The sequence below is a fragment of the Gobius niger genome (genome assembly GCF_951799975.1).
Source record: "Gobius niger genome assembly, chromosome: 12".
NCBI classification, from domain to species: Eukaryota; Metazoa; Chordata; class Actinopteri; order Gobiiformes; family Gobiidae; genus Gobius; species Gobius niger.
This window is the reverse complement of record NC_136863.1, coordinates 27514182-27530964: the sequence shown is the minus strand read 5'-3', so window position 1 is coordinate 27530964 and position 16783 is coordinate 27514182.

Here is a 16783-nt window from a genome sequence, read left to right as displayed (position 1 = left end):
TTGAAAGCCACAGGGGTTGGGGACATGTTGGCCAAAATTGGAGGCTTTCCATAGAAAACTCGAGGATCAGGGACCAGAAGTTCAAGAAGTACGATTTTGAAGGTTTGAGGTTCGGGCCAAGATGGCCGACTTCCTGTAGCATTTAGGGCGGGGTCATAATATCATTTTTGACATGTCTTGACGTGGTCTATGTCCCTGGCCAATGTCACTTTTGTACGATGATTTTTTTTGCCACCGGGCTCTCATTGACTCAATGTAAACTGCGTGCTTGAGGGGGCGCCACTGAGCCATCTTTTATTATTTTCTCTTGCGAACCCCACCCAAAATTAGAGCTTGCGGAGCACTACGTTTTGACCCCTGTTACTTGCGAATCGGTTCACGTTTGCTACGTGAATTCTTGCGTTTTCGTCCCCCGTTAACGGTTTTAATTAGTCCCTCGCGGGACACTGCGTGTCCGTTGCTCGGGCCTAATAATAATAATAATAATGGAAACGATTTTTCGGCCATTATTTTTCTCCCACAAAGACATTACTCAGAGTGACGTGGCTTTGATATGTTGTTCCCCATCACAGACAAGGTCTGTATGATTTTTTCCACACCTCCATACCATCCCGTTTTTTTTATACAAATTTTTAAAGACAAAACCTTTGAGGGGGCGCCAGTGGGTCATTTTTGGCGACAGCGGCTGCGTGTGCACAGCATTAGGTCCAGGTGTGGAATGTGCACGCGCGCCGGATTGGGTCCGTTCCAATCCGGCCAAGTCTGTGAAAGATATGAGGCTTTGAAATTTGCTAAAAATGGCCTCTCAGTTGCGGCCTTGTCATGACCACGCCCAATAATTAAAAAAAAATTGAAATGATGATTTAGAAAGCCACATGGGTTTGGGACATGTTGGCCAAAATTGGAGGCTTTGCATTGAAAACTCGGGGATCAGGGGCCAGAAGTTCAAGAGGTACGATTTTGAAGGTTTGAGGTTCGGGCCAAGATGGCCGACTTCCTGTAGCATTTAGGGCGGGGTCATAATATCATTTTTGACATGTCCTGACGTGGTCTATGTCCCTGGCCAATGTCACGTTTGTACGATGATTTTTTTTGCGACCGCTCCTCCATTGGGTCAATGTAAACCGCCTGTTTGAGGGGGCGCCACAGAGTCAACTTTTATTATTTTCTCTCGCGAACCCCACCCAAAATTAGAGCTTGCGGAGCACTACGTTTTGACCCCTGTTACTTGCGAATCGGTTCACGTTTGCTACGTGAATTCTTGCGTTTTCGTCCCCCCTTATCGATTTTAATTAGTCCCTCGCGGGACACTGCGTGTCCGTTGCTCGGGCCTAATTATACAGAAAATTAAGCGAGATAGAGGCATGTTGTAATAGACTTTTTTGATCAGTGCGACGTGCCGAATCAGGATATCACCTTTGTTTTCACTTTCGTGCAAGTGTAATTTTGAAGGTATAGGTAGGGGGCGCTATTTTTGGGAAAATTGTACAATTATCAAGGGTAATCAGTACGATCCATAGAGGGGCTTATGTGATCCAAATATGAGTGTGATCTGAATTTGCGTGCCCCTGTGAGTTGTCACCAAAGAGGCGGGGAAAAAGCATGTTTTTTAGCAGAGAGGTAGAGACAAACCGTAACAGATATCCGAACAAAAGAGCTCGATTATTGTAGCTCTACGCCTCTAGATTACACTCACCAAGTTGGATGTCATTTGGTCCAAAACCCTTCGAGTGACTTGACAAAATATCAGGTGAAGAAATTCAGGTTAAAATTTTCAATCCAATATGGCCGACTTCCTGTTTGTCAGAGGGCGGAGTTATAATGATGTTTTAAGTTTGTCTTGATGTGCTCTATCACTGTACTCAAAGACAAATGTTTAGGCCAACAAATGCATGCTTCCAAATGAATTGGGGGCATGCATGTGGGGGCGCCACTGAGGCATTGTTCAAAGTGTTGTCTTGCGAATATCAAAAAAGTTAATTTTACACCAACCTTGAACCGTTGGTCAAATAAAATTGACTTTTCGTTAATGTTCAGGGGGTCAAAATTGAGATCAAAGACGTAATAATAATAATAATAATAATAATAATAATAATAATGGAAACGATTTTTCGGCCATTATTTTTCTCCCACAAAGACATTACTCAGAGTGACGTGGCTTTGATATGTTGTTCCCCATCACAGACAAGGTCTGTATGATTTTTTCCACACCTCCATACCATCCCGTTTTTTTTATACAAATTTTTAAAGACAAAACCTTTGAGGGGGCGCCAGTGGGTCATTTTTGGCGACAGCGGCTGCGTGTGCACAGCATTAGGTCCAGGTGTGGAATGTGCACGCGCGCCGGATTGGGTCCGTTCCAATCCGGCCAAGTCTGTGAAAGATATGAGGCTTTGAAATTTGCTAAAAATGGCCTCTCAGTTGCGGCCTTGTCATGACCACGCCCAATAATTAAAAAAAAATTGAAATGATGATTTAGAAAGCCACATGGGTTTGGGACATGTTGGCCAAAATTGGAGGCTTTGCATTGAAAACTCGGGGATCAGGGGCCAGAAGTTCAAGAGGTACGATTTTGAAGGTTTGAGGTTCGGGCCAAGATGGCCGACTTCCTGTAGCATTTAGGGCGGGGTCATAATATCATTTTTGACATGTCCTGACGTGGTCTATGTCCCTGGCCAATGTCACGTTTGTACGATGATTTTTTTTGCGACCGCTCCTCCATTGGGTCAATGTAAACCGCCTGTTTGAGGGGGCGCCACAGAGTCAACTTTTATTATTTTCTCTCGCGAACCCCACCCAAAATTAGAGCTTGCGGAGCACTACGTTTTGACCCCTGTTACTTGCGAATCGGTTCACGTTTGCTACGTGAATTCTTGCGTTTTCGTCCCCCCTTATCGATTTTAATTAGTCCCTCGCGGGACACTGCGTGTCCGTTGCTCGGGCCTAATAATAATAATAATAATGGAAACGATTTTTCGGCCATTATTTTTCTCCCACAAAGACATTACTCAGAGTGACGTGGCTTTGATATGTTGTTCCCCATCACAGACAAGGTCTGTATGATTTTTTCCACACCTCCATACCATCCCGTTTTTTTTATACAAATTTTTAAAGACAAAACCTTTGAGGGGGCGCCAGTGGGTCATTTTTGGCGACAGCGGCTGCGTGTGCACAGCATTAGGTCCAGGTGTGGAATGTGCACGCGCGCCGGATTGGGTCCGTTCCAATCCGGCCAAGTCTGTGAAAGATATGAGGCTTTGAAATTTGCTAAAAATGGCCTCTCAGTTGCGGCCTTGTCATGACCACGCCCAATAATTAAAAAAAAATTGAAATGATGATTTAGAAAGCCACATGGGTTTGGGACATGTTGGCCAAAATTGGAGGCTTTGCATTGAAAACTCGGGGATCAGGGGCCAGAAGTTCAAGAGGTACGATTTTGAAGGTTTGAGGTTCGGGCCAAGATGGCCGACTTCCTGTAGCATTTAGGGCGGGGTCATAATATCATTTTTGACATGTCCTGACGTGGTCTATGTCCCTGGCCAATGTCACGTTTGTACGATGATTTTTTTTGCGACCGCTCCTCCATTGGGTCAATGTAAACCGCCTGTTTGAGGGGGCGCCACAGAGTCAACTTTTATTATTTTCTCTCGCGAACCCCACCCAAAATTAGAGCTTGCGGAGCACTACGTTTTGACCCCTGTTACTTGCGAATCGGTTCACGTTTGCTACGTGAATTCTTGCGTTTTCGTCCCCCCTTATCGATTTTAATTAGTCCCTCGCGGGACACTGCGTGTCCGTTGCTCGGGCCTAATTATACAGAAAATTAAGCGAGATAGAGGCATGTTGTAATAGACTTTTTTGATCAGTGCGACGTGCCGAATCAGGATATCACCTTTGTTTTCACTTTCGTGCAAGTGTAATTTTGAAGGTATAGGTAGGGGGCGCTATTTTTGGGAAAATTGTACAATTATCAAGGGTAATCAGTACGATCCATAGAGGGGCTTATGTGATCCAAATATGAGTGTGATCTGAATTTGCGTGCCCCTGTGAGTTGTCACCAAAGAGGCGGGGAAAAAGCATGTTTTTTAGCAGAGAGGTAGAGACAAACCGTAACAGATATCCGAACAAAAGAGCTCGATTATTGTAGCTCTACGCCTCTAGATTACACTCACCAAGTTGGATGTCATTTGGTCCAAAACCCTTCGAGTGACTTGACAAAATATCAGGTGAAGAAATTCAGGTTAAAATTTTCAATCCAATATGGCCGACTTCCTGTTTGTCAGAGGGCGGAGTTATAATGATGTTTTAAGTTTGTCTTGATGTGCTCTATCACTGTACTCAAAGACAAATGTTTAGGCCAACAAATGCATGCTTCCAAATGAATTGGGGGCATGCATGTGGGGGCGCCACTGAGGCATTGTTCAAAGTGTTGTCTTGCGAATATCAAAAAAGTTAATTTTACACCAACCTTGAACCGTTGGTCAAATAAAATTGACTTTTCGTTAATGTTCAGGGGGTCAAAATTGAGATCAAAGACGTAATAATAATAATAATAATAATAATAATAATAATAATGGAAACGATTTTTCGGCCATTATTTTTCTCCCACAAAGACATTACTCAGAGTGACGTGGCTTTGATATGTTGTTCCCCATCACAGACAAGGTCTGTATGATTTTTTCCACACCTCCATACCATCCCGTTTTTTTTATACAAATTTTTAAAGACAAAACCTTTGAGGGGGCGCCAGTGGGTCATTTTTGGCGACAGCGGCTGCGTGTGCACAGCATTAGGTCCAGGTGTGGAATGTGCACGCGCGCCGGATTGGGTCCGTTCCAATCCGGCCAAGTCTGTGAAAGATATGAGGCTTTGAAATTTGCTAAAAATGGCCTCTCAGTTGCGGCCTTGTCATGACCACGCCCAATAATTAAAAAAAAATTGAAATGATGATTTAGAAAGCCACATGGGTTTGGGACATGTTGGCCAAAATTGGAGGCTTTGCATTGAAAACTCGGGGATCAGGGGCCAGAAGTTCAAGAGGTACGATTTTGAAGGTTTGAGGTTCGGGCCAAGATGGCCGACTTCCTGTAGCATTTAGGGCGGGGTCATAATATCATTTTTGACATGTCCTGACGTGGTCTATGTCCCTGGCCAATGTCACGTTTGTACGATGATTTTTTTTGCGACCGCTCCTCCATTGGGTCAATGTAAACCGCCTGTTTGAGGGGGCGCCACAGAGTCAACTTTTATTATTTTCTCTCGCGAACCCCACCCAAAATTAGAGCTTGCGGAGCACTACGTTTTGACCCCTGTTACTTGCGAATCGGTTCACGTTTGCTACGTGAATTCTTGCGTTTTCGTCCCCCCTTATCGATTTTAATTAGTCCCTCGCGGGACACTGCGTGTCCGTTGCTCGGGCCTAATAAAACTATTCGTATTGCCAAGTCTTGTTTTAAAGTACTTAGTAATGAAGTTTCATAAACAGTATTTATCCTGTGTCATCCCGGTGTCGATATGCCTGGAGTCGCTCCCTTTAACGTTGCTTCAGAGCCGCGTGGCTTCATTTCCCGTTTGTCCAGTAGCTATCCCACGATAGCTGCTGGATTTCTTCAAGGAGTGACACAGGTTTCTTAACAACAGCGACTGCTATTCCCCTTTGCACCATATCCTCTGTCGCTTCATGAGCCGAGTTGTACGTCACTGTGCCATCGCTGTAAAACACTCTCAGCTTAAATGGGAATGGCGTTTGAGGAGTGCTGCTTTCGCTGCGGCGTATTCCTTTCGTCTCCGTTGCACCTCTGGAGCATAGTTGTTGTCCATATATATTCTCTTTCTTTAAAAAAAAATCAAAACCCTTTGCCTCCCAAGCCTTCTTGAGAATATCCTCCTTTGTCTGGTAACTTGCAAACTTGACCACGAATGATCTTGGTGAGGCATCGGCTGGGGCTTTGTCGCCAGCGCCCGAAGAGCTCTCTCGATAGCTAATGTTGGAGGCAAAGGGAGGCCTGGGCCTTTTTCAAGTATAGTCTCAACAAAGTTGATCACAGATGGCGATCCCTCTTTCACTCCATATATTCTAACATTGTTGTTCCAAGGCCATTAACCTGGAGTGCGTTTGGGTTTGGAGGTTTGCTAGCTCAATTAGCAACTCCTCCGATGACGTGTCTCCAAAGCCTCGATCTTTCTTCTGCTTCGTCCATTCTTCCACCGACATCATTCATGTCCTCTCTCATTGCATCCATGTGTTCCCTGTTGTCTTTCCTAAAATCCTGTAGCTCCCTCAGTATTTGGTCAAATTTGGAATTGTAGTCCTCAGCTTTAGCATCATGCTCGTCCTCCATGTTGCTGCTAGCTTGCGACAGAACTTCCTCGTCTCCCTGGAGTTGCTCCTTAGGTGTACGGCTGGGTTTCTTCGTCTTGGAGGGGGCATTTAATCACCCGTCCAATCCCTTTACTCAGTTGAACAGATGTTTTTGGATTTCAAGTTATTTTGGGATCTTTTTCAGATATGTAGTACGGAGCTCTCTCTCTACGGTTTGTTCGCCTCGCCCTCAAGACCGGAAATCCAAAACGTTGATATTTGAGCATATTTGGCCTTGTAGTGACCCAGCGGCTCCTTCAGGTGATGCAGACACATTAAACGGGCTCTGTGCAGATCTTACAGAGAGCATCCCTCAGACTGAGGCCCTCGTCTGCGGGAACCACTGGTTATTGGGCTGTAGTCAGCTCCAGGATCGTCCAGTGTCTTGATGGACAGCCAATCGGATCCTCTGGCTCAGTGCTGATGACATTTTTTTGGGGTCTTCCACTTGATTTTTTTGTTCCCTAACCCTCAGAATCTTTTAAGAAAGTATTAGTGTGTCCCACCTCAGCAGCGAGAGGCCCTGCTTACGCAGCTCAACAACCCAAACTTTTTGTTTTACCACATTAGTCTTATGTAGAACCTTGAAGGTGTGGTTTGACAGCTAAACATTTTCACACATTTTCAATGATTTCATGCTGTTTGGATCTACCATTTACAGAAGACTGTTAAATCTAAAACATTACAAAGTTTACTAATGCCATGCAGCCCAGGTTTCAAATCACTTCAGTTTAAAGTTAAGATTTTAAAGGGAAATCGGACATGTCACAACTTGAACAAACGGGCTAAACAGTCGAAAACAAAGCAACTGGAGCTTTGCTTTAGGACAGATGCCAATGTTTTTCTCTCTTTCCAGAAAGCTATCAGTTGGAAGATTTTCTATGAAACCATCTTGTGCAATCAGTGACACAACAGATCTTCATCAATGGAGTTAAGTGGAGATATGCTAAAATGAGTTCAAAGAGTTAGAGCAAGTGCAGCTGCAACCACAACATCTTAAAGTGATTTGGAAGTTGAAATGGGATCTTTTTCTTTCCTCTCTCGGTGAGCTGCTGCTGTGCAATGGCTGCGCTCCATACTTCTGGATGCATTTTTTTTTTATGTGCACATATGGAGCTCAGGTAGGACAGTTTTCTTGGTGTTGGTCAAAAGATGGTGCTGATCCTCTCTAAGTGGTTCAGGCTCAAGTCTGACTGTTTGCTTGTTTTCATCACGGTTTTTAGGCCTTTCTGATGGTTATTCAACAATACATTGTGGGGAGAATACAACATTTTGCATTATATAACACAAATTCAGTTCTTATTTGGGTTGCAGCTTGTAATCCTTGCGAGATTGTGGGTCCGGAGTCCAGATTCGTTGAGAACCTCACCGCCTTTGCTCAGCCCGATCCCGTCAGATCTGAATCCAAACAGGAAGGGCCTGGTTGGTATTTGAATGGGAGACCGTTTGGAAACACCCGGGTGAATGTAGTGAGTGAGTGGTGGGTGGTCGGAGCTGGAGGGAGCGATGGCACATACTGGTAGCCTCACTTCCATCAATCTCCCCCAGGGCAGCTTTGGCTACAACAGTAGCTTACCACCATCGGTGTGAATGAATAAAGACGACAATGTAGTGCTTTGAAAAACATGATAATACAGGCTTGTAAAGCACAACACAAGGGATTATTACTAGAACCACTGACAATACTAATACAGGAAGACTTGACCGCTATGGACCAGGGCCCTAATAGTTAGAACTGACCCAAATTAAAAGGATATTACGGTGTTTTTCTTTTTTACCTGCTACTTGCTGTTTCCTCGATCAGGGGCTTAGGGTTAGGTTTAAGGTTAGCAAACGTGATGTAAGCTGTGGCTCACTCACACAGATCTTAAGGTGCACACACACCAATGCTTTAAGTGTCAAGTGTCAGAGAAAGATTGTAAAATTATTCCACTGTCACCAAAGCACAAGCAAAGAATTGGGAAACAATTTTCATTCACAACTTTAGATCTTAAAACAGTGCAGAGTTTTTTTTCAGAATCGTGCAGCTCCCCCTGAAGTGAATGTGTGAGACTGCCCAGAGGAAAGAAAATCCCAATTTGAGATCTTAATATTGTCTCAGTTCTTTCTCCTAGACCATTTTGAGCAGTGTTTAAGACCAAAGTGAGCTCATGGCTTATTGCTCCTGTTTCTTGTTTTTGTCTCTTGAGCAACAGGCTGTGCAAAAGCTCAGGTCAGACTCCAGTGTAGATTTGAAAGAGATATCACTTTGTTCTTTATCAAACCTCAAACTGTCTCCACATTGGTGTCTTCACTTTGTCTCAAGTTTAGAAACCAGAGAGATTTCACTTCCAACTGAATCAGGTCTCATTCCAGGCTCTTTCTGTGTCTCTAAAATTTCCCTTTACAGACAATAAAAACCCAAGAAAAAAAAAAAAAACAGTCTTAAAAAAATTGTTACCTGATTCACAAATAAAGATTTGTATTTATCATGAATAACACATTTTTCTATGCTCAACACCATACTTTCAATGTCTCTCTTTGGTTTGACTCAAGTCATATACATATTTTTTTAAATTATTACTATAGTTTATTTATGCTGTGAATTTGTCATTGTCTAGCCTATGCATTTGGGGGAGGTAAATAAATAAAATGGAATTGCATGGATGCTATATTATTATGCTCGGTAGTAATTTATAAATAATAACCTTTTTTTTTCTTTTCAAACAAACGGTTCGCGTTCGCAGCTTGAACAAGGATAAGCTACAAAGTCATTGGTTAGCGCCAATTTTTCAAATTCACTATCAGTCCTGTAATTGGCTAGGAGCCTTGTCGCTCACTGTTGCTGAGCTCTGATTGGTTGATTTGTCCAAAGTGGCTGGTGGTCAGTGGCACCGAGCAGCAGCGCACGGAATACAGCAAAACTACTAATAATCCTGATGGAAAATATTATCCACCAACTACAACATTGAAGGTAAGACCAAGTTTCATTTCTGTTTAGCCTTCCTATTATTTACTGTGGCTTGATTTCCCTACCAGGCGCTGCGAGTGCAGCAAAACAGTTGCGGAAGCTATGTTGTATTATAGCACTATGCTAACTAAACGGGCATCGTTTTACTGTCCAACTCTCTCCCAACATGGGCATGCCATATAGCGTTGGAAAGCACAGAACCTCCCGAGTTATGTCGTCGTATTAATTTAACTCCCAGAACGACTTTTTTCCGCCGCGATCGCGGCTATGCTAGCCTTAGCTGTTAGCAATGTTGTTAGCTTTGTGTGCACAAGCTGTAACGAGGAATCGGAAATTACATTTCTTTGTGGAGGCATGAATGTATTATTTGTTAAGATTAGGAACACCAATTGATATATTCTCATAATAATTATTATAATCCTATAAAGCAACGATATTTGTATCAGAACAGTATGTGTTTTAACTTTGCACTTCTAACTAAATATGCCTGCAGCTAACTTTGCTTGATGGAAACAAGAGGATGGGGAGAAGAGGGAGACCCACATACACCCTGAAATGTAAGTTCACTCTCATTCATTTATGCATAATATTAGGCAGTGTCTTCAGAACTGTCTGGCTACAAACTCGTTTTGCTATTTTGCTGTCTCCTTATGAAAATGTATAAAGACATCCTGTTCAATATATCCACTTAGAATCAGTTTGAGAAATAAATTAAATTATTAGTTATTACAAGACAAACCTGATTTAACACTGTGACGTTATTTTATATTGCTAAATAAACCTAACCTTTACCTACCGGTAACCTAATCAAAATCATTTCCCAAACTTTAATTGTTTCTATACTTGCGCGTTTTCCAACGCCTGGCCCTTAACCGGTAGAATTTGTCCATATCAAATGCATGTGACAGCAAAATAGCTGAGAAGCGTCCCACGGCATTGTAGACACTTCTGTAATATTAATATTTTTTACTCTGAGTTTGCATTTACTATAGGTCATATTCTTTTTTCCTGTTTTGATTTTCAGATCTGATTGCCATGTCCTATAACAGCCTCATGCACGGCCCTTTAAACTCAGAGACATCCACCGTTCTCTACTAGTATACCCCAGGCTCCTGCTATCCCTCAGCCAAGTGGGAGAGTTGACCAACTAGAGGAGTTTCTACAAAAAGTAAGTAGTATTTATCATTTAACATTATGCTTTTTATTTACAGTATAGGCTATGCCTCATTTACTTATTACTTTTTATGGTATTTTCCTTAAACATAATCGTGGCTGAAATACATGACCTGAACTTTTCCTCCTGTTTTCCTGTGTTGCAGGTTGTGTACAGCTGGAGGCAGGACACAGATTTTGCCCAATACCATGCGACCAGCTTAATTACAAGCACTTCAAAAGTGAGTTTTTGATTAGAGCAGGCATGTGACACCAGTGGTTTTAAATCCGCATGCAGCTCTTCAGCTCTCCTCTTGTGGCTTTTAGTTATATCTGGGGAAAAGGGGTCTGGTGACTTAAATGATTTACATTGGCTGCATTTCCTTGCAGATACCGATTTAATATTTCCAGTTAATATTGCAGACTACATAGTTCTTCTTACACATTAAAACATATTAAAAAAAATAATATATATATATATATATATATTTAATATTTCATTGCTGCAGAGTCTTGCAGAGTCTTGTCCAAAGACCCACTGTACTTTACTGGCTTTCAACTCAGAGTTTTGTAGTTTATTATAGCGTTTACTCCAATTGTGTTATTTATATATTTTTAATAGTTTTAAGTGCATTATTTGGATGTAGTATATTATGTTTCTTTTGTAAACAGACTACAGTTTGTATATGTAATTGGAACTTTTGGCAAGTGTATGGCAATGTTTGATCCTTAACCTTAATAGGACGGTCCGCAATGAAATGGTGACAGACATTAAACATTAAATGTTTTTGTTTGTTTTGCAGCAGAAGAATGAAGAAGGGGAAAAATGGACACCAAGCAGATGTTGCCACCGATCATCTTAACAAATCAAGATTGAACCCCAATGTGATGACAACAGAACATCCCCAAAAACATTGAACTGTTTCCAGAAGGTGAACAAATCAGCAACTTTCCTGGACTAATGGACTGTTACCTTTGGGCATTACTGAAAAAGTCCAGAAGGATAAAAGCTTGAAGTCAAGACACAGGACCTTTACACAATCTAACATCATCTGTGGGATCTTCAGCAAGGGTGCCCAAGGGCAGCCTTTTTTATTACTTGGGTGTCACACATTGTTAGAGATGGAACTTGTTACTTTAATAATTCTACTCGATTGAACTCTTGTTAACTTAACAGACAGCCGACATTAAAGTTCAACCTTGCACCATTTAATGTTTTACCAGTTCCTCCAGGAATAATCCGCTATTTTCTTTGCTTCTTCCCTGCAAATACTATTTCCTATCAGTAGAAATCCATTTTACTTGTTACTATTGGCATGTGCCAAAAACATATATTTTTTTCCTCTACGGTTAAAACAGGGAAGAAAAGTTAGATTCATTGCAACTTTTGGAAAAATGACTGAAATCAGGCACATACTATATCCTACAACAATAACAAAAAAGTCCTGCAAAATCCTGGAGGGACTGTTTTACTGCTTTGACCATATGCTGTAGCTGCTCACACTTCAATAGGTGGCCTTCGATGAAAATGTTTTTATTTATGTATGCTAATATTTGTTGTGTCGCATACATTAAATAAATGTATATTTTGCTATTTAAGTGAGATTGAATCTTTTTCTCCATTATGGCTTGTTTAGAAGCTTTAGGAGCCATAAAAACTTTCTCCCTGGTGTCTCAAGTGGGTCTCACCTCTAGTCTCATTTGTTTCTCCCTGGTGTCTCAAGTAGGTCTCACCTCTAGTCTCATTTGTTTCTCCCTGGTGTCTCAAGTAGGTCTCACCTCTAGTCTCATTCGTTTCTCCTAAAATTCACTAGGAGCAATAGAGGAGAATCTCATTTTCGTCTCTTGAGCTTAAAAAAAGCCACATTTGAGCAGCAAATTTTTCCTCTGGGTGATTGTAACTGTTTCACACGACCAAATAAGAACGGTAGCGCGATTTGTTCAGCTAGGTGTACAATACAAATATTTTTAGAAACTAGAAGATCTTGGCTTACAAGTGAGGTATCACACTGACATATAGACTGCAAGCTCTCCTGTCAATAGGCTTTGGGATTTGGATATGCACAATAGAGAAGGAAAAATCTCTCGCACACTGTATACTTGCAACACCAGTGTTCTTTTATTAATGCAACGTTATGTTGCCTATTGTGATATGCACAATAGGAAAAAAAAACTAAATCTAGCACTAAGATGGCAGATAACAGGTTCAATTAAACAAATGCCACTAACAATGACCGCAGGCTAAAAAACAACTGTCAACAAATACATAAAAAGTTCACTGCAGTGTGGCCAGTCGGAGGAGCCCCAGACCCCCTGTGCCCACCATTCATCGGATACTTTGGTGCGTGCGAACGTTTACAGGTCATGAGATTATCCTTTCAAAAGTTTTGGCTCACATAAACCCATGAATTCATCATTTCCACCACACGAGGCCTTGGTCACATGAGGCCCATTTCAACAGCACAAAACCAGTTCAGTTCACTTGAGACCGGTTCATTTAGGGAGGGGCAGCGCACGCAAGTTTGTGTTTCAAGTGTCTTTAGGGTAAAGTGGTTTGGGTCGTCATGGGAGTGGCCATGGTCATTTATATGCTTGTGACAGGCAATAACCACAGTCACATCACTGTGTCCTGCATCAAAACACCTTTGTGGCAAAATTTTGCCATTAGGTGGGACAGAGTAATCATCAACAAAAAAATACTATATACTACTATACTGTAATTATTCTATATTATGCCCTTTATATTGAACAGCGATAGGAAAAATCATATGTGGATGTTTTCCTATCCTAATTTATAAATTGGACTTAAATATAGCCCAGTTCTCATCGGCCTCTCGGCTCAATCCATACAGAAGTGAAAGTAAAAATCAGCTGTGCCATGTGTTCACTTTCACTTTTAGACGCTCATACAGAAGTTAAAACTGTGAACCCTGGTTTAAATTTGTGAAGAGAAAGCTAACTTTGAATATGCAAGGCGACTATTGCCTGTCTCTGACCAATCAAATGACATGCCCCCCTCACCTTTCTCCTCAAACCGGTCTAGGTTGCAAACCGCTCCAGTCCCGGACCACTTCAGCCATGGGGTCTGGAGCGGTTTACACACTAGACCGGTTTGGACCCCCTTTGAGAGCGGAGCGGTTTACTTTTGGCTGTCGAAACGCCCTCAAAGTGCTCTGGTCCGGTCCGGTCCTGTCGAATAGCCCCTGTGATCTCCTTGTGTTTGACACACAGGTTCATGTGGCATGTCCAGTTTTGTTTGACACTCAGTACTGCTGTGGCCCATCACTAGCAGCAGGAGGCTGAGGGCAACAGCAGCAGAAGCATCATCTGTTCAGGAATCAGGACGTGACCCATGTGAAGCCAGTGTGTAAGACCCAAGACGGTGAGCAGGCGACGCACCTTCAGCCTGGTGTGCAGTATACTGGACGTAGCACTTTGGCAGGATGTATTTCTGATTTTGCCACGAGACGCGGCTGTGACTAGCACTCTTCACTCGTGTCGTGCCGACATTGAGAATGCCACTAGACTTTGGAACCTCTCCTTGTTCTTTCCTCCTTTTCAACAAACACACTTTATTTTCTATATGGGCCTGTAGTTTGAATGTATTTTAGATATGTTAATAAATTATTTATTGTTTCTTCTGAAGAACCTATTGCCCTTTTAGCCTAGTCTCTTTAGTACACTGAACAAAAATGTAAACACTTTTGTTGTTGTTCTCATTTTTCATGGGGTTGACTCAAAGACATAAAAATTTTTCTATAAACACAACAGAGCTCAGGATTGTGATCCTCGTGGGATTTGCTGCAATAATGAACTAATAGAGATTTTAAAATGTAAAATACAGAAGTCTTTTGTTCACATTAAAGCATTTGGATACCACAGATGTAAAGTATTTACCAGTAGTTCCTCAATAATTAATGGAGTTCTTCCACGGCTTTTGTCTTCACTCTTTATACTGCCTTTAGCTTTATGTTAGTCTATGGAAAAGTTAGCTAATATTCACAAATGGCAGATCTCCATGGTAACAGCTGTTTTCCCGAACTCTATAGACCCATTTCTCTCAAATATTGGATAGTGGATGTTGGTCCACTCCTCTTCAATGGGTGTACGAAGGAACTGGAACATGTGTTGTATACGCTGATCCAGAGCATCCCAAACATGCTCAATGTTGATATGCCACACATGAGAGCAAAATTAAAATTAAAACTAGGTAGCATTGTTTATTGATGTTGTAGTCACTCAGCCACTTCCAACACAGACACAAATTTCAGATACATCTATCCATCCATCCTATTATTACTAGAGTTATGGCTATATCATGGTGATGCTATAACAAAGTGCTCCACTGAACGCTGTGTGCCGGCCTGAGGGCTGAAGCCGTGTGGATTCCTCTGAAGGTGTGAGTCAACTGCTCCCAGAAGTCATGTGACCCACACGCTCATGAAGTATTAATGAGGACACCTTCACTCACCCACAGACAGACGGACAGGTGGGGGTGAGGAGCAGAAGAGAGAGGAGACGGAGGACAAGGTGACTTCAGGGACTGCAGCCTTTTCTGTGGAGTGACAAGTGATTCAAGTTTACACCCATTGATTATCAAAACATCAAAGAATATCTTAGAATCTTAGAATATATTTTACAATAACTAAAAAGAAGAATATTTGGTTTACATTCGAGTAGTTATGACTAAAATAAGAAGAATCATCTTATTTCAAGGGTTTTGAGATCTAATTTTAAGCCAAATGAGATGCTTCTTCTCTAAGTGCATGTCCCGATTTAAAAGTTTAAGACCCGGTGAACGCGTAGAAAACATCTCAGCGTTCATTTTTTTTTCTCATCAGAGAAACAAACTTTCTTCCACCTTTCAATGTCCCATATTTTTTTGTTTTTGAAGCCCTTCAGTCACAGATGCCTCTGATTGGGCTGCAGTCGGATCCTCTGGCTCAGTGCTGGGGACATTTTTAGAGTCTTCCACTTGACTTTTTTTGTTCCATAACCCTCGGGATCTGACTGTTACTGCTTCCCACCTTCGAGAGGCTCTGCTTATGCAGCTTAACAACCCAAACACGCTCAAAACCTTTGCATCAGGACAATGTCATGACAGCATGAATGCCGTCAATCCATTTTCTTCCGCTTTCGGGGTTCCGGGTCGCAGGGGCAGCAGTCTCAGCAGAGATGCCCAGACTTCCTGATCCACTCACACCTCCAGCTGTTCTGGGGGGACCCCGAGGCCACACCAGGCCAGCTCAGAGACATAGTCCCACCAGCGTGTCCTGGGTCTTTCACAAGGCCTCCTCCCAATAGGACATGACCGGAACAGATGCCCTAGCCACCTCAGCTGCTCCTTTCGACGTGAAGGAGCAGCGACTCTACTCCGAGCTCCTCCCGGGTACCTGAGCTCCTCACCCGACCTCGAAGGGTGCTCCCAGCCACCCTGCGAAGGAAACTCATTTTGGCCGCTTGTATCCGCGATCTTGTCCTTTTGGTGATTACTCAAATCTCATGGCCATAGGCGAGGGTGGGAACGTAGATCGATCGATAAAAGATCGGTGAACAGAGTGAATACCTGACAGAAAATGACACTGAATCCACAATTTAGCACAGATCTGATCAGCTGCAAACAGATTATTTCAGTTTAATTGTTAAAGGTCAAAGGTCTACTCCCATTTCTTCCTGATGAGATCCAACCATGCACAGTGTGCATATTTGCCATCTTTCAACTGGTTTTAAACTTTGGATTGGGACTGTATTTGTTCTACAAATCTTCTGGAAAATTCACCATTTTCAACATTGTTTTTTGCAGTTTTTTGCAGTTTTATACGTAAGGGATAATGTATAGAACGCTGGTCATTATCAAGACCCCTCCGCTTCGCGTCGGGGTCCGGTTCGCCCTGTCGGTACTTATTTTCCCGATAATGACCAGCGTTCTATACATTATCCCGCTTATTATACGGCCATTTGCCAACTGAACACACACAACAAACTTCGTACGCTTTCATGAAGGCCGAAAGGTTTATTTAATGACATCCGCGACAAATAGTTCCCAAAAGTTTGCGCGTTGCGCTGCAGCGTTTGGCTAGGCTTGAAGCAGCAAGGCTAGCAGCTAGCCTAGCTACTTAGTTGAAGGCGCAGTTGGAGGAATGGTGATGAATCTTTGGGTAAATTGAAAGTTAGACTCACGCTAACTTCACGAGCAATTCCCCCAACTTCTCTCTCAGTGACGGGGACAGAGAGAGTGTCCGCTACTACGTACGCGCGGAGTGATATGAAAGCACGAACTCCGTTGCCATGGGCAGCGGTCATTATTTTTTTCAGAGGTC